Source organism: Uranotaenia lowii, chromosome 2, assembly GCF_029784155.1.
Source record: "Uranotaenia lowii strain MFRU-FL chromosome 2, ASM2978415v1, whole genome shotgun sequence".
Classification (NCBI taxonomy): domain Eukaryota; kingdom Metazoa; phylum Arthropoda; class Insecta; order Diptera; family Culicidae; genus Uranotaenia; species Uranotaenia lowii.
This window is the reverse complement of record NC_073692.1, coordinates 57,412,418-57,434,332: the sequence shown is the minus strand read 5'-3', so window position 1 is coordinate 57,434,332 and position 21,915 is coordinate 57,412,418.

The following is a 21,915-nucleotide window of genomic DNA, read 5'->3' as shown; positions in this document are numbered from 1 at the left end:
TAAAGCTCAAAAATGACAAAAATGACAAAAATGACAAAAATAACAAAAATGACAAAAATGACAAAAATGACAAAAATGACAAAAATGACAAAAATGACAAAAATGACAAAAATGACAAAAATGACAAAAATGACAAAAATGACAAAAAGACAAAAATGACAAAAATGACAAAAATGACAAAAATGACAAAAATGACAAAAATGACAAAAATGACAAAAAATGACAAAAATGACAAAAATGACAAAAATGACAAAAATGACAAAAATGACAAAAATGACAAAAATGACAAAAAATGACAAAAATGACAAAAAATGACAAAAATGACAAAAATGACAAAAATGACAAAAATGACAAAAATGACAAAAATGACAAAAATGACAAAAAATGACAAAAATGACAAAAATGACAAAATGACAAAAATGACAAAAAATGACAAAAATGACAAAAAATGACAAAAATGACAAAAATGACAAAAATGAGCAAAAATGACAAAAATGACAAAAATGACAAAAATGACAAAAATGACAAAAATGACAAAAATGACAAAAATGACAAAAATGACAAAAATGACAAAAATGACAAAAATGACAAAAATGACAAAAATGACAAAAATGACAAAAATGACAAAAATGACAAAAATGACAAAAATGACAAAAATGACAAAAATGACAAAAATGACAAAAATGACAAAAATGACAAAAATGACAAAAATGACAAAAATGACAAAAATGACAAAAATGACAAAAATGACAAAAATGACAAAAAATGACAAAAATGACAAAAATGACAAAAATGACAAAAATGACAAAAATGACAAAAATGACAAAAATGACAAAAATGACAAAAATGACAAAAATGACAAAAAATGACAAAAATGACAAAAATGACAAAAATGACAAAAATGACAAAAATGACAAAAATGACAAAAATGACAAAAATGACAAAAATGACAAAAATGACAAAAATGACAAAAATGACAAAATGACAAAAATGACAAAAATGACAAAAATGACAAAAATGACAAAAATGACAAAATGACAAAAATGACAAAAATGACAAAAATGACAAAAATGACAAAAATGACAAAAAATGACAAAAATGACAAAAATGACAAAAATGACAAAAATGACAAAAATGACAAAAATGACAAAAATGACAAAAATGACAAAAATGACAAAAATGACAAAAATGACAAAAATGACAAAAATGACAAAAATGACAAAAATGACAAAAATGACAAAAATGACAAAAATGACAAAAATGACAAAAATGACAAAAAATGACAAAAATGACAAAAATGACAAAAATGACAAAAATGACAAAAATGACTAAAATGACAAAAATGACAAAAATGACAAAAATGACAAAAATGACAAAAATGACAAAAATGACAATAATGACAAAAATGACAAAAAATGACAAAAATGACAAAATGACAAAATGACAAAAATGACAAAAATGACAAAAATGACAAAAATGACAAAAATGACAAAAATGACAAAATGACAAAAATGACAAAAATGACAAAAATGACAAAAATGACAAAATGACAAAAATGACAAAAATGACCAAAAATGACAAAAATGACAAAAATGACAAAAAATGACAAAAATGACAAATGACAAAAATGACAAAAATGACAAAAATGACAAAAATGACAAAAATGACAAAAATGACAAAAATGACAAAAATGACAAAAATGACAAAAATGACAAAAATGACAAAAATGACAAAAATGACAAAAATGACAAAAATGACAAAAATGACAAAAATGACAAAAATGACAAAAATGACAAAAATGACAAAAATGACAAAAATGACAAAAATGACAAAAATGACAAAAATGACAAAAATGACAAAAATGACAAAAATGACAAAAATGACAAAATGACAAAAATGACAAAAATGGACAAAAATGACAAAAATGACAAAAATGACAAAAATGACAAAAATGACAAAAATGACAAAAATGACAATAATGACAAAAATGACAAAAATGACAAAAATGACAAAAATGACAAAAATGACAAAAAACAAAAATGACAAAAATGACAAAAATGACAAAATGACAAAAATGACAAAAATGACAAAAATGACAAAAATGACAAAAATGACAAAAATGACAAAAATGACAAAAATGACAAAAATGACAAAAATGACAAAAATGACAAAAATGACAAAAATGACAAAAATGACAAAAATGACAAAAATGACAAAAATGACAAAAATGACAAAAATGACAAAAATGACAAAAATGACAAAATGACAAAAATGACAAAAATGACAAAAAATGACAAAAATGACAAAAATGACAAAAATGACAAAAATGACAAAAATGACAAAAATGACAAAAATGACAAAAATGACAAAAATGGACAAAAATGACAAAAATGACAAAAATGACAAAAATGACAAAAATGACAAAAAATGACAAAATGACAAAAATGACAAAAATGACAAAAATGACAAAAATGACAAAAATGACAAAAATGACAAAAATGACAAAAATGACAAAAATGACAAAAATGACAAAAATGACAAAATGACAAAAATGACAAAAATGACAAAAATGACAAAAATGACAAAAATGACAAAAATGACAAAAATGACAAAAATGACAAAAATGACAAAAATGACAAAAATGACAAAAATGACAAAAATGACAAAAATGACAAAAATGACAAAAATGACAAAAAATGACAAAAATGACAAAATGACAAAAATGACAAAAATGACAAAATGACAAAAAATGACAAAAATGACAAAAATGACAAAAATGACAAAAATGACAAAAATGACAAAATGACAAAAATGACAAAAATGACAAAATGACAAAAAATGACAAAAATGACAAAAATGACAAAAATGACAAAAATGACAAAAATGACAAAATGACAAAATGACAAAATGACAAAAATGACAAAAATGACAAAAATGACAAAAATGACAAAAATGACAAAAATGACAAAAATGACAAAAATGACAAAAATGACAAAAATGACAAAAATGACAAAAATGACAAATGACAAAATGACAAAAATGACAAAAATGACAAAAATGACAAAAATGACAAAAATGACAAAAAATGACAAAAATGACAAAAATGACAAAAATGACAAAATGACAAAAATGACAAAAATGACAAAAATGACAAAAATGACAAAAATGACAAAAATGACAAAAATGACAAAAAATGACAAAAATGACAAAAATGACAAAAATGACAAAAATGACAAAAATGACAAAAATGACAAAAATGACAAAAATGACAAAAATGACAAAAATGACAAAAATGACAAAAATGACAAAAATGACAAAAATGACAAAAATGACAAAAATGACAAAAATGACAAAAATGACAAAATGACAAAATGACAAAAATGACAAAAATGACAAAAATGACAAAAATGACAAAAATGACAAAAATGACAAAAATGACAAAATGACAAAAATGACAAAAATGACAAAAATGACAAAAATGACAAAAATGACAAAAATGACAAAAATGACAAAAATGACAAAAATGACAAAAATGACAAAAATGACAAAAATGACAAAAATGACAAAAATGACAAAAATGACAAAAATGACAAAAATGACAAAAATGACAAAAATGACAAAAATGACAAAAATGACAAAAATGACAAAAATGACAAAAAAAAGAAAAAAAAATGACAAAAATGACAAAAATGACAAAATGACAAAAATGACAAAAATGACAAAAATGACAAAAAATGACAAAAATGACAAAAATGACAAAAATGACAAAATGACAAAAATGACAAAAATGACAAAAATGACAAAAATGACAAAAATGACAAAAATGACAAAAATGACAAAATGACAAAAATGACAAAAATGACAAAAATGACAAAAATGACAAAAATGACAAAAATGACAAAAAATGACAAAAATGACAAAAATGACAAAAATGACAAAAATGACAAAAATGACAAAAATGACAAAAATGACAAAAATGACAAAAATGACAAAATGACAAAAATGACAAAAATGACAAAAATGACAAAAATGACAAAAAATGACAAAAATGACAAATGACAAAAATGACAAAAAATGACAAAAATGACAAAAATGACAAAAATGACAAAATGACAAAAATGACAAAAATGACAAAAATGACAAAAATGACAAAAATGACAAAAATGACAAAAATGACAAAAATGACAAAATGACAAAAATGACAAAAATGACAAAAATGACAAAAATGACAAAAATGACAAAAATGACAAAAATGACAAAAATGACAAAAATGACAAAAATGACAAAAATGACAAAAATGACAAAAATGACAAAAATGACAAAAATGACAAAAATGACAAAAATGACAAAAATGACAAAAATGACAAAAATGACAAAAATGACAAAAATGACAAAAATGACAAAAATGACAAAAATGACAAAAATGACAAAAATGACAAAATGACAAAAATGACAAAAATGACAAAAATGACAAAAATGACAAAAATGACAAAAATGACAAAAATGACAAAAATGACAAAAATGACAAAAATGACAAAAATGACAAAAATGACAAAAATGACAAAAATGACAAAAATGACAAAAATGACAAAAATGACAAAAATGACAAAAATGACAAAAATGACAAAAATGACAAAAATGACAAAAATGACAAAAATGACAAAAATGACAAAAATGACAAAAATGACAAAAATGACAAAAATGACAAAAATGACAAAAATGACAAAAATGACAAAAATGACAAAAATGACAAAAATGACAAAAATGACAAAAATGACAAAAATGACAAAAATGACAAAAATGACAAAAATGACAAAAATGACAAAAATGACAAAAATGACAAAAATGACAAAAATGACAAAAATGACAAAAATGACAAAAATGACAAAAATGACAAAAATGACAAAAATGACAAAAATGACAAAAATGACAAAAATGACAAAAATGACAAAAATGACAAAAATGACAAAAATGACAAAAATGACAAAAATGACAAAAATGACAAAAATGACAAAAATGACAAAAATGACAAAAATGACAAAAATGACAAAAATGACAAAAATGACAAAAATGACAAAAATGACAAAAATGACAAAAATGACAAAAATGACAAAAATGACAAAAATGACAAAAATGACAAAAATGACAAAAATGACAAAAATGACAAAAATGACAAAAATGACAAAAATGACAAAAATGACAAAAATGACAAAAATGACAAAAATGACAAAAATGACAAAAATGACAAAAATGACAAAAATGACAAAAATGACAAAAATGACAAAAATGACAAAAATGACAAAAATGACAAAAATGACAAAAATGACAAAAATGACAAAAATGACAAAAATGACAAAAATGACAAAAATGACAAAAATGACAAAAATGACAAAAATGACAAAAATGACAAAAATGACAAAAATGACAAAAATGACAAAAATGACAAAAATGACAAAAATGACAAAAATGACAAAAATGACAAAAATGACAAAAATGACAAAAATGACAAAAATGACAAAAATGACAAAAATGACAAAAATGACAAAAATGACAAAAATGACAAAAATGACAAAAATGACAAAGATGACAAAGATGACAAAAATGACAAAAATGACAAAAATGACAAAAATGACAAAAATGACAAAAATGACAAAAATGACAAAAATGACAAAAATGACAAAAATGACAAAAATGACAAAAATGACAAAAATGACAAAAATGACAAAAATGACAAAAATGACAAAAATGACAAAAATGACAAAAATGACAAAAATGACAAAAATGACAAAAATGACATAAATGACAAAAATGACAAAAATGACAAAAATGACAAAAATGACAAAAATAACAAAAATGACAAAAATGACAAAAATGACAAAAATGACAAAAATGACAAAAATTACAAAAATTACAAAAATGACAAAAATCACAAAAATGACAAAAATCACATAAGTGAAATAAATGACAAAAAAGACAAAAATGACATAAGCTTCCATCAGAAGCAAGCAAGTCATCTTGTTGTACACTAAAAAAATTTTTTTTAATCAAATTTTGATAATAGAGTAGGATTGTTCGATAGTGACAATCTTGACTTAGAACTGATGTACAAACCTTGAAAATAAATCGCAGGTTCAGAATTCAGCTACAGTTTACCAAAACATTCTCACTTATTGGTAGTTTTTCATTTTTGTTTAATGAATTATCAAATATAATTTTACTTATTTCAGAGGTTCTTGTTCCTTATTTTAAAAATCGAAATTGTATTTGTGTTTTCATATCTCGGATTTTATATTAAGTTTAGATTTCTTGATTTTGGATTCGAATCATCATTTAAAATTGAAATGAAAAGCTGTTTTTTTTTGGAATAGTCGTTTGAATTTTAACATTTTCTTAAACATTTGATTCATAATTTTCAAAATTCATACGCAATTTTTATTTGAGTAAATATTTTTTCCGATCATGAAAAAAGACTTACAAATCATTTTGAGTTTAAGTTTCATATTCAGATTCATAGTTCATGAAATTTAATGTAAATCAAAATTCAAAATAAAACAAAGCTTCCAAATGGCGATATTGATTCAACATTCGACATTTTTATTTCTGGTTAGATGTGCAAGTCGGATTTGAATTACAAAACTGAAATCAAGAATAATCATTGAACCCCGAAACATCCGATTTATAATTATTTATGGATAAATGATTGCTCTAAAACTGGTTTCAATTCTTGAATCAGGAATTGTTTTTATGTTCATTTCAGAAAATGTATTGAAATTCCGAAACAGACTGAAAATTTAAATTTTGAATTCAGGTTCTAGATTCAGATTCAGCTCGTAAATGAGCTCCTTAATCAGAAAAAAATTATCAAGAAGTCGTTTCCAGTAAAGGATTTAAATTGCAAGACATTGCAGGCTCATAGTTCTGTTTCTTAGATCAATTTAAAAAAAAATTCCAAAGTCGGTTCGTTTGCACAATATAGCTGAAAATGATAAAAATTAAGTAGAATTTGAATTCATTTTGCATGTTTTGACTTGTGAAAAAAAACAACATCCACAGGAATTGATTTTAATAATGAATAATTAATGAAAATCTTCTCTTAATGAAATTGCAGGAAGTTCCATTTGTTTTGGGGGTATTGTTCTATTATATAGCAGTTTTTTCAAGAATCAAATTTTAAACTAAAATCTTAACTTGGATCGAGTTTGCATAAATCCGATTTGTTTCGCTAAATTTTAATCTTTTATTTTTTCTTTAGAAAAATTGATTTAGTTTTAAATTGTTTTTTTTTTCGAATTTGAAGGCTTTTGAAAAAAAAGCACTATTATAAGTTTGAATCAAATAAACAAAATAAGCCTGGTCAGGTTATCCGGTTTTACCCGGACTTGCCCGAATATAAAATAAAACAAATTTTAAGAGTTTGGCTCGGCCTGGTTGAAAAAAAATTGTTGAAAATTTCTGATTTTGTTCGGATACGATCACATTTTTTTTTTTTTGGAGAATCAAATGAAAATCTATTAAAAAAAATATGCCCAAAATTGTACGTCTCGGTGGTCGAGTGGTTAGCATGGTAAGATGGTAATCGCTGGTCCACTGATGGCATGGGTTCGATTCCCATCTCGGTACTGGGTATTAAATGTTAATCTTAAGTTGTCCATGTCATTTATTCAGTCTGTAAGCCTGAATCGGCTAAGACGGTGTGTGTCTTTTTAAAATTGAAAATTTTCAATCTTGATTTATTAAAATTATTTACACTTAACGATTTTTTGGGAGACTGAAATACTTTTCAAATCTGGTTATGTTTTTCAAAGGAAAAAATATAAAATCCAAAAATTTTTTGTATCTTTATTTTTGTTGAATAGTTCTTGAATTTTTGTCAAATTTTCCTGGATCCTATTATTAGTTATCACAACCTACACAACAAATTAAAAATTAAAAGAAGCAAAAGGAGAATCACTTCATCCATTAACAAAACTTGTATATTTTAAATATCTCCTTGTAAATATGCTTCGAAGTTTGATAGAAGTATTTTTTATCTAAATGGTCGTTTTTGAAAACACATTAGTGTACCAGGAACAAGAATTAGGAAAACAAGTTAGTTTATAGAAAAATTTAAACACATTTTTTTCTATTCGTTTAAACTTTGCATGACTGCCTCAATATAAGAAATAGGAGTTTCCTTAAGAAAAATCTAGGAGCATAGGAGGTGTAGGAAAATTCGATCGCACCATTCACCAAGATGGATCCTGATTTATAACCCCTCCTCTACAAACACAACCCTTTCCTTGGATCTTTAAATATAGATTCGCAGACGTATAGATGGTTTCTATAGTTGGTGATATTGACTTACCTTTGTTTCTGAAATTTTCAAAATTTTTCTTTGGAATATAAAGGGACAAAGGGCTGTTGATTGATCCTAGAAAATATCCGACTAACAATTCTTCCTTCATTCCTCATTGACTACTAGGACGTGGCCGGCGCCGTTATTGATCATTTTCAAAGGGAGAGTATGAGTTTTGTGCATTGTGAATGAACTGCTAGTCCCAAGCACCATTCTTTTGGCCCTTGCACAAAATTGATGGCCTCGATCAATCACGGAGTAGCAACCATTGGCGAGGTAGAACTTGTTCTGCTTAGCCACGCCAACGATCATGCAATTTGAAGTGCGTAAATTGAGCAAAGTCTAATATAATACACTATCTGAAGTTTTAAAATAATGACCATATCTAAGCACTTCAAGTTCAATGATTTAAGGTGGATATGAGTAGTCAACTAAGCTAAGCTAAGCTAAGCTAATTTTCCTGGATCCTATTATCCAGATTTTGGTTTGAAAATTTGTAAATAGAATGCCCGAATTTTCTATCTTTAAATGTACATAAGTCTATGAGCTTATAATGCTCCTGTGAATTCCAACTAGAAAAAAAAAACACCGAAGCCTTTGGATTTTCATTGTGCTTTTATTTACTTTGGCAGCTATTATTTTGTACGAAAATTTCGAGCAATTCAGAAATTTAGCACCAATCACCACAATTTAAAATTTTCAGAAAATAACAACCGCTAAGAGATACTTTGCTTTTCAAATAAATTCTTCGACACTTGTGCACACTTTTGTGGAATCATTCTCCCACCACTTTTTCGATTTATTTTAAATTTTTTTCAACTCTCAAATTTATCTTGGCTGATTCTGAAATATGACGGATCGAATAACCTATTATTTACACCCCTTTCCTCTGCACGATTATTTTTTTCTTGGCTGAGAGTGACAGTAGGCCGCGATATGCACAACTTCAAGCAAAGATAACAAAAACTTGCAAGAACCGATTTTTGCTTTGCTTCTGTATTTTTCATCATCTGTACTTACCCTGGGTTACTCTTGAACCCAAACTCTCAAAATCACATCGGTTTTTAATGAAATTGTCCTTATTGTTTCAATAGATGTTCATCCTTGCATCAACTCCGCGTTTTAATGAACTCACGCGAAAATGTTATCCAACGTGGGTTTGCCAAATCCATAAAAGACGAAATCTCATTTTACAAACACTGAGGGCTAATCAACAGCTCAGGTGATAATGAAATCAATTTGCACCATTTCCGTTAATAATGTTCCAATTAAAAAATTTACTGCAAATTTGTGAAAGAGATTTTGCTGAGTAGACAAAACGCGACGGAAAGAAAAAAAAAGCAACCACACTCCTTCAAGGCCAACTTAGAAATTAGGAAATTTTGTGTATTTGTTGATTAAAACAGTGAAAATTATTCAAAAATTATCAAAAAAAAAACATTTTTCAAACACTTTGCAGATACGTTGTTTCAGAAAAAGTTAAATACCATATTGAAAGACTTTTAACAGTGGCACTGCAAAAAATTTCAACGGTGCAATCTGTAGAGATGAGATGAAGAATGCGTAAAAAATAAATCAAATCTATTTTAAAAACATTAAATAACAGTTTTATGAAATGAATTTGCGGCTTTATCGGTGAGGGTTAAAGAGTTGAAATGAAAGACGGATAGAAGATCAGAAGAAAATTCTAAGGTGGTGAAAAGAGCGAAGAGCATTTGAAATAGAAGCTTGACCACATACTAAATTCTTTGTCCCACACCAATTAACTGTATTGAAGAAGTAGTACCCAATAGAGAAGGCACTACATTTTTCGATACAGTTAATTATGGATGGTTCGACCGCCATGTGAGTGTGCACATGTGCCGAACGGACAAAAAATTTAGCATGTGGTTGCTCTGTTAAGTCTTCTATTGTGCGATATCGTTCCATCGATGGCTAGGTAGATTTCTTATTTTCGTTTTGTGCGGATGTTCCAACTGGATTGAGTTGTCGCATACGGTCAACGGTCAGAAATCTTGGCCTAACTATTTTCGATTATCGGAACGATGTTTTGTAATTGATTTTTATAGCCGAATTATTTTTATTATTTTAAGAGGAGAAATCACCGTGAATTTGTTTTATGAAATGAATTTGCGGCTTTATCGGTGAGGGTATGCGACAACTCAATCCAGTTGGAACATCCGCACAAAACGAAAATAAGAAATCTACCTAGCCATCGATGGAACGATATCGCACAATAGAAGACTTAACAGAGCAACCACATGCTAAATTTTTTGTCCGTTCGGCACATGTGCACACTCACATGGCGGTCGAACCATCCATAATTAACTGTATCGAAAAATGTAGTGCCTTCTCTATTGGGTACTACTTCTTCAATACAGTTAATTGGTGTGGGACAAAGAATTTAGTATGTGGTCAAGCTTCTATTTCAAATGCTCTTCGCTCTTTTCACCACCTTAGAATTTTCTTCTGATCTTCTATCCGTCTTTCATTTCAACTCTTTAACCCTCACCGATAAAGCCGCAAATTCATTTCATAAAACAAATTCACGGTGATTTCTCCTCTTAAAATAATAAAAATAATTCGGCTATAAAAATCAATTACAAAACATCGTTCCGATAATCGAAAATAGTTAGGCCAAGATTTCTGACCGTTGACCGTATGCGACAACTCAATCCAGTTGGAACATCCGCACAAAACGAAAATAAGAAATCTACCTAGCCATCGATGGAACGATATCGCACAATAGAAGACTTAACAGAGCAACCACATGCTAAATTTTTTGTCCGTTCGGCACATGTGCACACTCACATGGCGGTCGAACCATCCATAATTAACTGTATCGAAAAATGTAGTGCCTTCTCTATTGGGTACTACTTCTTCAATACAGTTAATTGGTGTGGGACAAAGAATTTAGTATGTGGTCAAGCTTCTATTTCAAATGCTCTTCGCTCTTTTCACCACCTTAGAATTTTCTTCTGATCTTCTATCCGTCTTTCATTTCAACTCTTTAACCCTCACCGATAAAGCCGCAAATTCATTTCATAAAACAAATTCACGGTGATTTCTCCTCTTAAAATAATAAAAATAATTCGGCTATAAAAATCAATTACAAAACATCGTTCCGATAATCGAAAATAGTTAGGCCAAGATTTCTGACCGTTGACCGTATGCGACAACTCAATCCAGTTGGAACATCCGCACAAAACGAAAATAAGAAATCTACCTAGCCATCGATGGAACGATATCGCACAATAGAAGACTTAACAGAGCAACCACATGCTAAATTTTTTGTCCGTTCGGCACATGTGCACACTCACATGGCGGTCGAACCATCCATAATTAACTGTATCGAAAAATGTAGTGCCTTCTCTATTGGGTACTACTTCTTCAATACAGTTAATTGGTGTGGGACAAAGAATTTAGTATGTGGTCAAGCTTCTATTTCAAATGCTCTTCGCTCTTTTCACCACCTTAGAATTTTCTTCTGATCTTCTATCCGTCTTTCATTTCAACTCTTTAACCCTCACCGATAAAGCCGCAAATTCATTTCATAAAACAAATTCACGGTGATTTCTCCTCTTAAAATATTAAATAACAGTTTAGTTCGGAATCACAGAAGATGAATAAAAAAAATCCCATGACAATGTTTGTTATTTTGGCAAGTCTTATCAAAACAAACAAAACAAAGTCATTCAAAGATCTATTCTTGTAAGCGACAGACGTATCCGGGTGAATCTTTGAAATAAGATTCGTAAGAATCGTTAAATCACGACAATGGCGTAGTTGGTACTAAAACACAGAGAGCGCAGATGGTCTAGACTGCTGCTACGAACTGATTTGGAATCCGGTAGAAAAAAGGATTGGAACAGGTAGCGCAGATGTTTAAAGCTGCTGCTGATTGTTTGTTTTGAGTTGGCGTTCTGGTGGAAAAATACGGATTGCCTTAGGAAGCGCAGATTTTAAGCCAGCTTCTGCTGATTGTTTATTTTGATTTGGCGTTCTTTCGAGAAAAAAAAGGATTGGCTTAGGAAGCGCAGATTTTAAACCAGCTTCTGCTGATTGTTTGCTTTGATTTGGCCACTGGATGGATAAGACGGAATCGGCTGAACAAGTGCAGAATTTGAAGACTTTTCTGGTGGATAAAGACGGATTGGCTTGAAAAGCGCAGATTCTTAAGGCAGCTAATTGTTTGTTTTATTTTAGCCTTCAGATGGATACGGACGGATTGGCTAAGAAAACGCAGATTTTTATGGCTGCTGCTGATTGTTTGTTTTGATTTACCCTTCCAATGAAGAAAAATAAGGATTGGCTTTGAAAACGCAACTTTTAAAGGCTTCTGCTGCTAAATGTTTGTTTTGATTTGGCCTTCCGGTGGAAAAACAAACGGATAGGCTTAGGATGCGCACATTTTTAAGGCTGCTGCTGAATGTTTTTTTTTATTTGCCCTTCCGGTGGAAAAAGACGGATTGGCTAAGGAAGCGCAGAATTTAAAGACTGTTCTGGTGGAAAAAGGCTAATTGGCTTAGAAAACGCAGATTTCTAAGGCTGCTGCGGATTGTTTGAGTTTATTTAGCCTTCTGGTGGCAATAGACTGATTGGCTAAGGAAGCGCAGTTTTTTAAGCTGCTGCTGTTTTTTTTTATTTGATTTGGCGTTCTGGTGGAAATATATGGATCGGCTTAGGCGCAGATTTTAAACCAGCTTCTGCTGATTGTTTGTTTTATTTGACCGTCCGGTGGATAGGGACGGGATCGGCTGAAGAAGCGCAGAATTTTAATACTGCTTCGGGGGGGTAAGGCGGATTGGTTTAGGAAGTGCAGGTTTATAAAGCTGCTGCTATATATTACTACTATATTAAAAATATTGTTCCGTGAACAACTTCCAATATAGCACATTGGCCCCAAGAAAGGATGCGTAGTTAATATACTTTTACTGATCACCGGGATGCAGACAAGTTCTGGCTGTGTATGTTTAATATGCATAAGCATAAGCAATAAGCAATAAGCAATAAGCATAAGCATAGATAAATAAAAGGTATGGTGGAAACCGCAGAGGAGTTTTTCATGAAAATTGTTATTTTTTAATCCTTCCGCAGAAAAAAAATGCAAAGTTCGCTTCACGTGCGCGCATTGACTCTTTCAAAATGTTGCCAGCTGATGGAATTGATTTATCATCCTTTTTAAGATAGAGACGACCATGTTAATTCCTAATGAAGTTCAAATCATAACATTCCCACACCTAATCATCGAAAGCAGGAAAATCTTCTAAGAGCATGGCAAAACCGTCAACCAGTTATAGACTGATGTTTGTGTGAGTGCAAATTTGCAACTTGTATGTGTCCTTCCTGACGGCAAAAGCAGTCTTCCATCAGCTGGTAGTAGGAAAATTGCAAAAAAAAAACACTAACTCCAATGCCGAGGTGCCAATGGGACGAAATCGTCACCACCATCATCGAATCGACGACTCGACTCGTCTGCTGCCTCCTACAAAAAAAAGGGGAGAGAAGTAAATGTCGCCGGGATTTGAATTCTATTTGAGTTGGGATGAAATTTACATGTGAATAAATAGGCAATTTGAGTTTCGATTGTGCGGGATTTGCGTTTGGCTTTTTGGCGCGGACGGAAGTCGGCTTCGAGGGTGGATTCAGACGGCGTGGCAACTGTGTATGGTTTGATAATGAATGTAGTTACGGTTAAATTGATTATGACGAGATCCATTGTGGTGTGGCTTCGCTGGAAATCCTTGTCACAACATCGGATCTGACTGGGAATGTTTAAAGAGTGGGCAGGAAGGAAATGGAGGAAGGAGACAGAGATTTATGATGTCACATTTTTGATTGAATCGAGCGTGGGGATGGAGGAAAAGTTAGTCAATCAGTCATCACTGTTGCCGACAAAAAGTTGGGGCAGGTAGATGTGTTTTGTTGATTTTGTTTTTTTTTTGTTCAAGAACGTTTCGGGCGTTTCGGTTTTATCAGTCTAATTAGGGGACCGAGAAGCGTCAAGCCGATGAACCACAACTATAAGACAAACCGGACCCAATGAAACGTGGGTCGACAACAACAACAACTAGGACAGACATGCGAAGATGATGAATAAAGTGGTGAAGTTGTGGTGCTGCGAAGACGTGAAACCACAAAACAAAATGAGTAACAATTAGCTTCCTCATGGTGAGAATTTGATATCTTGCCGTCGTCTCCGTCGCGCGTTTCCCCAGACGATGGTAGAAGTAGAGGTAGCGAAGTGCACATTCAGGGAGCAAGTGGCTAGATACATGGGTTAGTGGTGCTCAACCATTGATTAGGATGGATTTATTTACTTTACTTTCAGAATCAAATAAAAACTGCTTTAGAAAAAGGCTGAAAATCAGTTATTTGGTGCTCGAAAAAAACTATGAAAATCAGACTAAGACGCTTTTAAGTCATTTTTGAATTTCTCAAACCCTGAGATCTAAAAATCTTAGAACCAACTCTCTAAAGTAACAATAAATACAGAATTACATATTGTAAAAGTACCAACTAAAAAATGGATAATCACCAGAACTTGTGTAAATTTTTATTTTTGTGCATTGTTGAACAAAAAATCGAAGGTAAAAATAAATTTCCCGAATTTTGTCATTTTTTGTGATTTTTGTCATTTTGATCATTTTGTCATTTTTGTCACTTTTGTCATTTTTGTCATTTTTGTCATTTTTGTCATTTTTGTCATTTTTGTCATTTTTGTCATTTTTGTCATTTTTGTCATTTTTGTCATTTTTGTCATTTTTGTCATTTTTGTCATTTTTGTCATTTTTGTCATTTTTGTCATTTTTGTCATTTTTGTTATTTTTGTCATTTTTGTCATTTTTGTCATTTTTGTCATTTTTGTCATTTTTGTCATTTTTGTCATTTTTGTCATTTTTGTCATTTTTGTCATTTTTGTCATTTTTGTCATTTTTGTCATTTTTGTCATTTTTGTCATTTTTGTCATTTTTGTCATTTTTGTCATTTTTGTCATTTTTGTCATTTTTGTCATTTTTGTCATTTTTGTCATTTTTGTCATTTTTGTCATTTTTGTCATTTTTGTCATTTTTGTCATTTTTGTCATTTTTGTCATTTTTGTCATTTTTGTCATTTTTGTCATTTTTGTCATTTTTGTCATTTTTGTCATTTTTGTCATTTTTGTCATTTTTGTCATTTTTGTCATTTTTGTCATTTTTGTCATTTTTGTCATTTTTGTCATTTTTGTCATTTTTGTCATTTTTGTCATTTTTGTCATTTTTGTCATTTTTGTCATTTTTGTCATTTTTGTCATTTTTGTCATTTTTGCCATTTTTGTCATTTTTGTCATTTTTGTCATTTTTGTCATTTTTGTCATTTTTGTCATTTTTGTCATTTTTGTCATTTTTGTCATTTTTGTCATTTTTGTCATTTTTGTCATTTTTGTCATTTTTGTCATTTTTGTCATTTTTGTCATTTTTGTCATTTTTGTCATTTTTGTCATTTTTGTCATTTTTGTCGTTTTTGTCATTTTTGTCATTTTTGTCATTTTTGTCATTTTTGTCATTTTTGTCATTTTTGTCATTTTTGTCATTTTTGTCATTTTTGTCATTTTTGCCATTTTTGTCATTTTTGTCATTTTTGTCATTTTTGTCATTTTTTCCATTTTTGTCATTTTTGTCATTTTTGCCATTTTTGTCATTTTTGTCATTTTTGTCATTTTTGTCATATTTGTCATTTTTGTCATTTTTGTCATTTTTTCCATTTTTGTCATTTTTGTCATTTTTGTCATTTTTTCCATTTTTGTCATTTTTGTCATTTTTGTCATTTTTGTCATTTTTGTCATTTTTGTCATTTTTGTCATTTTTGTCATTTTTGTCATTTTTGTCATTTTTGTCATTTTTGTCATTTTTGTCATTTTTGTCATTTTTGTCATTTTTGTCATTTTTGTCATTTTTGTCATTTTTGTCATTTTTGTCATTTTTGTCATTTTTGTCATTTTTGTCATTTTTGTCATTTTTGTCATTTTTGTCATTTTTGTCATTTTTGTCATTTTTGTCATTTTTGTCATTTTTGTCATTTTTGTCATTTTTGTCATTTTTGTCATTTTTGTCATTTTTGTCATTTTTGTCATTTTTGTCATTTTTGTCATTTTTGTCATTTTTGTCATTTTTGTCATTTTTGTCATTTTTGTCATTTTTGTCATTTTTGTCATTTTTGTCATTTTTGTCATTTTTGTCATTTTTGTCATTTTTGTCATTTTTGTCATTTTTGTCATTTTTGTCATTTTTGTCATTTTTGTCATTTTTGTCATTTTTGTCATTTTTGTCATTTTTGTCATTTTTGTCATTTTTGTCATTTTTGTCATTTTTGTCATTTTTGTCATTTTTGTCATTTTTGTCATTTTTGTCATTTTTGTCATTTTTGTCATTTTTGTCATTTTTGTCATTTTTGTCATTTTTGTCATTTTTGTCATTTTTGTCATTTTTGTCATTTTTGTCATTTTTGTCATTTTTGTCATTTTTGTCTTTTTTGTCATTTTTGTCATTTTTGTTATTTTTGTTATTTTTGTCATTTTTGTCATTTTTGTCATTTTTGTCATTTTTGTCATTTTTGTCATTTTTGTCATTTTTGTCATTTTTGTCATTTTTGTCATTTTTGTCATTTTTGTCATTTTTGTCATTTTTGTCATTTTTGTCATTTTTGTCATTTTTGTCATTTTTGTCATTTTTGTCATTTTTGTCATTTTTGTCATTTTTGTCATTTTTGTCATTTTTGTCATTTTTGTCATTTTTGTCATTTTTGTCATTTTTGTCATTTTTGTCATTTTTGTCATTTTTGTCATTTTTGTCATTTTTGTCATTTTTGTCATTTTTGTCATTTTTGTCATTTTTGTCATTTTTGTCATTTTTGTCATTTTTGTCATTTTTGTCATTTTTGTCATTTTTGTCATTTTTGTCATTTTTGTCATTTTTGTCATTTTTGTCATTTTTGTCATTTTTGTCATTTTTGTCATTTTTGTCATTTTTGTCATTTTTGTCATTTTTGTCATTTTTGTCATTTTTGTCATTTTTGTCATTTTTGTCATTTTTGTCATTTTTGTCATTTCTGTCATTTTTGTCATTTTTGTCATTTTTGTCATTTTTGTCATTTTTGTCATTTTTGTCATTTTTGTGATTTTTGTGATTTTTGTCATTTTTGTCATTTTTGTCATTTTTGTCATTTTTGTGATTTTTGTGATTTTTGTCATTTTTGTCATTTTTGTCATTTTTTTCATTTTTGTCATTTTTGTCATTTTTGTCATTTTTGTCATTTTTGTCATTTTTGTCATTTTTGTCATTTTTGTCATTTTTGTCATTTTTGTCATTTTTGTCATTTTTGTCATTTTTGTCATTTTTGTCATTTTTGTCATTTTTGTCATTTTTGTCATTTTTGTCATTTTTGTCATTTTTGTCATTTTTGTCATTTTTGTCATTTTTGTCATTTTTGTCATTTTTGTCATTTTTGTCATTTTTGTCATTTTTGTCATTTTTGTCATTTTTGTCATTTTTGTCATTTTTGCCATTTTTGTCATTTTTGTCATTTTTGTCATTTTTGTCATTTTTGTCATTTTTGTCATTTTTGTCATTTTTGTCATTTTTGTCATTTTTGTCATTTTTGTCATTTTTGTCATTTTTGTCATTTTTGTCATTTTTGTCATTTTTGTCATTTTTGTCATTTTTGTCATTTTTGTCATTTTTGTCATTTTTGTCATTTTTGTCATTTTTGTCATTTTTGTCATTTTTGTCATTTTTGTCATTTTTGTCATTTTTGTCATTTTTGTCATTTTTGTCTTTTTTGTCATTTTTGTCTTTTTTGTCATTTTTGTCATTTTTGTCATTTTTGTCATTTTTGTCATTTTTGTCATTTTTGTCATTTTTGTCATTTTTGTCATTTTTGTCATTTTTGTCATTTTTGTCATTTTTGTCATTTTTGTCATTTTTGTCATTTTTGTCATTTTTGTCATTTTTGTCATTTTTGTCATTTTTGTCATTTTTGTCATTTTTGTCATTTTTGTCATTTTTGTCATTTTTGTCATTTTTGTCATTTTTGTCATTTTTGTCATTTTTGTCATTTTTGTCATTTTTGTCATTTTTGTCATTTCTGTCATTTTTGTCATTTTTGTCATTTTTGTCATTTTTGTCATTTTTGTCATTTTTGTCATTTTTGTGATTTTTGTGATTTTTGTCATTTTTGTCATTTTTGTCATTTTTGTCATTTTTGTGATTTTTGTGATTTTTGTCATTTTTGTCATTTTTGTCATTTTTTTCATTTTTGTCATTTTTGTCATTTTTGTCATTTTTGTCATTTTTGTCATTTTTGTCATTTTTGTCATTTTTGTCATTTTTGTCATTTTTGTCATTTTTGTCATTTTTGTCATTTTTGTCATTTTTGTCATTTTTGTCATTTTTGTCATTTTTGTCATTTTTGTCATTTTTGTCATTTTTGTCATTTTTGTCATTTTTGTCATTTTTGTCATTTTTGTCATTTTTGTCATTTTTGTCATTTTTGTCATTTTTGTCATTTTTGTCATTTTTGTCATTTTTGTCATTTTTGCCATTTTTGTCATTTTTGTCATTTTTGTCATTTTTGTCATTTTTGTCATTTTTGTCATTTTTGTCATTTTTGTCATTTTTGTCATTTTTGTCATTTTTGTCATTTTTGTCGTTTTTGTCATTTTTGTCATTTTTGTCATTTTTGTCATTTTTGTCATTTTTGTCATTTTTGTCATTTTTGCCATTTTTGTCATTTTTGTCATTTTTGTCATTTTTGTCATTTTTGTCATTTTTGTCATTTTTGTCATTTTTGTCATTTTTGCCATTTTTGTCATTTTTGTCATTTTTGTCATTTTTGTCATTTTTGTCATTTTTGTCATTTTTGTCATTTTTGTCATTTTTGTCATTTTTGTCATTTTTTCCATTTTTGTCATTTTTGTCATTTTTGTCATTTTTGTCATTTTTGTCATTTTTGTCATTTTTGTCATTTTTGTCATTTTTGTCATTTTTGTCATTTTTGTCATTTTTGTCATTTTTGTCATTTTTGTCATTTTTGTCATTTTTGTCATTTTTGTCATTTTTGTCATTTTTGTCATTTTTGTCATTTTTGTCATTTTTGTCATTTTTGTCATTTTTGTCATTTTTGTCATTTTTGTCATTTTTGTCATTTTTGTCATTTTTGTCATTTTTGTCATTTTTGTCATTTTTGTCATTTTTGTCATTTTTGTCATTTTTGTCATTTTTGTCATTTTTGTCATTTTTGTCATTTTTGTCATTTTTGTCATTTTTGTCATTTTTGTCATTTTTGTCATTTTTGTCATTTTTGTCATTTTTGTCATTTTTGTCATTTTTGTCATTTTTGTCATTTTTGTCATTTTTGTCATTTTTGTCATTTTTGTCATTTTTGTCATTTTTGTCATTTTTGTCATTTTTGTCATTTTTGTCATTTTTGTCATTTTTGTCATTTTTGTCATTTTTGTCATTTTTGTCATTTTTGTCATTTTTGTCATTTTTGTCATTTTTGTCATTTTTGTCATTTTTGTCATTTTTGTCATTTTTGTCATTTTTGTCATTTTTGTCATTTTTGTCATTTTTGTCATTTTTGTCATTTTTGTCATTTTTGTCATTTTTGTCATTTTTGTCATTTTTGTCATTTTTGTCATTTTTGTCATTTTTGTCATTTTTGTCATTTTTGTCATTTTTGTCATTTTTGTCATTTTTGTCATTTTTGTCATTTTTGTCATTTTTGTCATTTTTGTCATTTTTGTCATTTTTGTCATTTTTGTCATTTTTGTCATTTTTGTCATTTTTGTCATTTTTGTCATTTTTGTCTTTTTTGTCATTTTTGTCATTTTTGTTATTTTTGTTATTTTTGTCATTTTTGTCATTTTTGTCATTTTTGTCATTTTTGTCATTTTTGTCATTTTTGTCATTTTTGTCATTTTTGTCATTTTTGTCATTTTTGTCATTTTTGTCATTTTTGTCATTTTTGTCATTTTTGTCATTTTTGTCATTTTTGTCATTTTTGTCATTTTTGTCATTTTTGTCATTTTTGTCATTTTTGTCATTTTTGTCATTTTTGTCATTTTTGTCATTTTTGTCATTTTTGTCATTTTTGTCATTTTTGTCATTTTTGTCATTTTTGTCATTTTTGTCATTTTTGTCATTTTTGTCATTTTTGTAATTTTTGTCATTTTTGTCATTTTTGTCTTTTTTGTCATTTTTGTCATTTTTGTCATTTTTGTCATTTTTGTCATTTTTGTCATTTTTGTCATTTTTGTCATTTTTGTCATTTTTGTCATTTTTGTCATTTTTGTCATTTTTGTCATTTTTGTCATTTTTGTCATTTTTGTCATTTTTGTCATTTTTGTCATTTTTGTCATTTTTGTCATTTTTGTCATTTTTGTCATTTTTGTCATTTTTGTCAATTGGTTCAGTATTTCAATTATGTCATTTTTGACGGTTGAGATAATTTTTCATATTTTTCTATAGTCTATTAGACGTCAAATTTGTTAATCAAAGCAATAGAAAGATTCCTTTTAATTCAACCACGGTAAATGAAAAGTTCATATACCAGTATTTCGATAGCAACTTAGTACCTTCTTCAGTGAACGTTTTCGAATCAATCGAAAACGTTCACTGAAGAAGGTAGTAAGTTGCTATCGAAATACTGGTATATGAATTTTTCATTTACCGTGGTGGAATTAAAAGGAATCTTTCGATTGCTTTGATTCAGTTGAATCATTCAACCAAGTAGGCTCATACCAAAACAGAGTCAAATTTGTTTTTTTTTATTTTGACAGTTTTGATAATTTTGTAAATTTAGTCGATTTTGTAAATTTTCGTATTTTTTGCATAATTTTGTAATGTTTGTCAAAAATGTCATTTTCGTTTATTTTTTTAAATCTTGTTATTTTTATCTTTGTGTTTTATGAACTGAGAGTTAATTGAACATTTTGCATTTGATTGAATTATGCTTGGGCCTAAACAAGTTCAAACAATACTTGATTCGAAATGCCAGAAGAATCTTTGATGCTATCGCCGGTTATCTTCTTGAGAGTAGCCGCTGTACGAGTAGCCAAAAACGTGAAAATTATTAAGTGAAAAAAGTGCAAATAAAAAAAATTACCCGAAGCCAGCTCTTGAGATATGATGACTTCCAAAGTACACATTTGTAGAATCTACTAGGGTGAGTGGTCCTACTTTGGACCTAGAGCCTACTTTAGTCCTAAAATGCCGAAAATTGAAAATAATTCATTGTGCTGGCATAAAATAAAGATATTCCTATGCACACAATGAACTCTTATTCTTCCTGAACCCTACTATACCGTTTTTTGCCATTAAAAGTCTTTCTGATAAACATTTTCAACGTTTTTAAAAATGTACCTCTTCATCAGTGGTAAATCAGACAGCTCATTTAGTGGGGCGCGTATTGAGAAATTAGAGTGTTTAAGGAATAATCACGATCTTTTACTTTCAAAGCCAAAGTTTAAAGGGAAATGACTTCCACTGTGAAGAATATGAACCATACTACCCATTTTTCCAAAAATTCATGGAAATCAATGG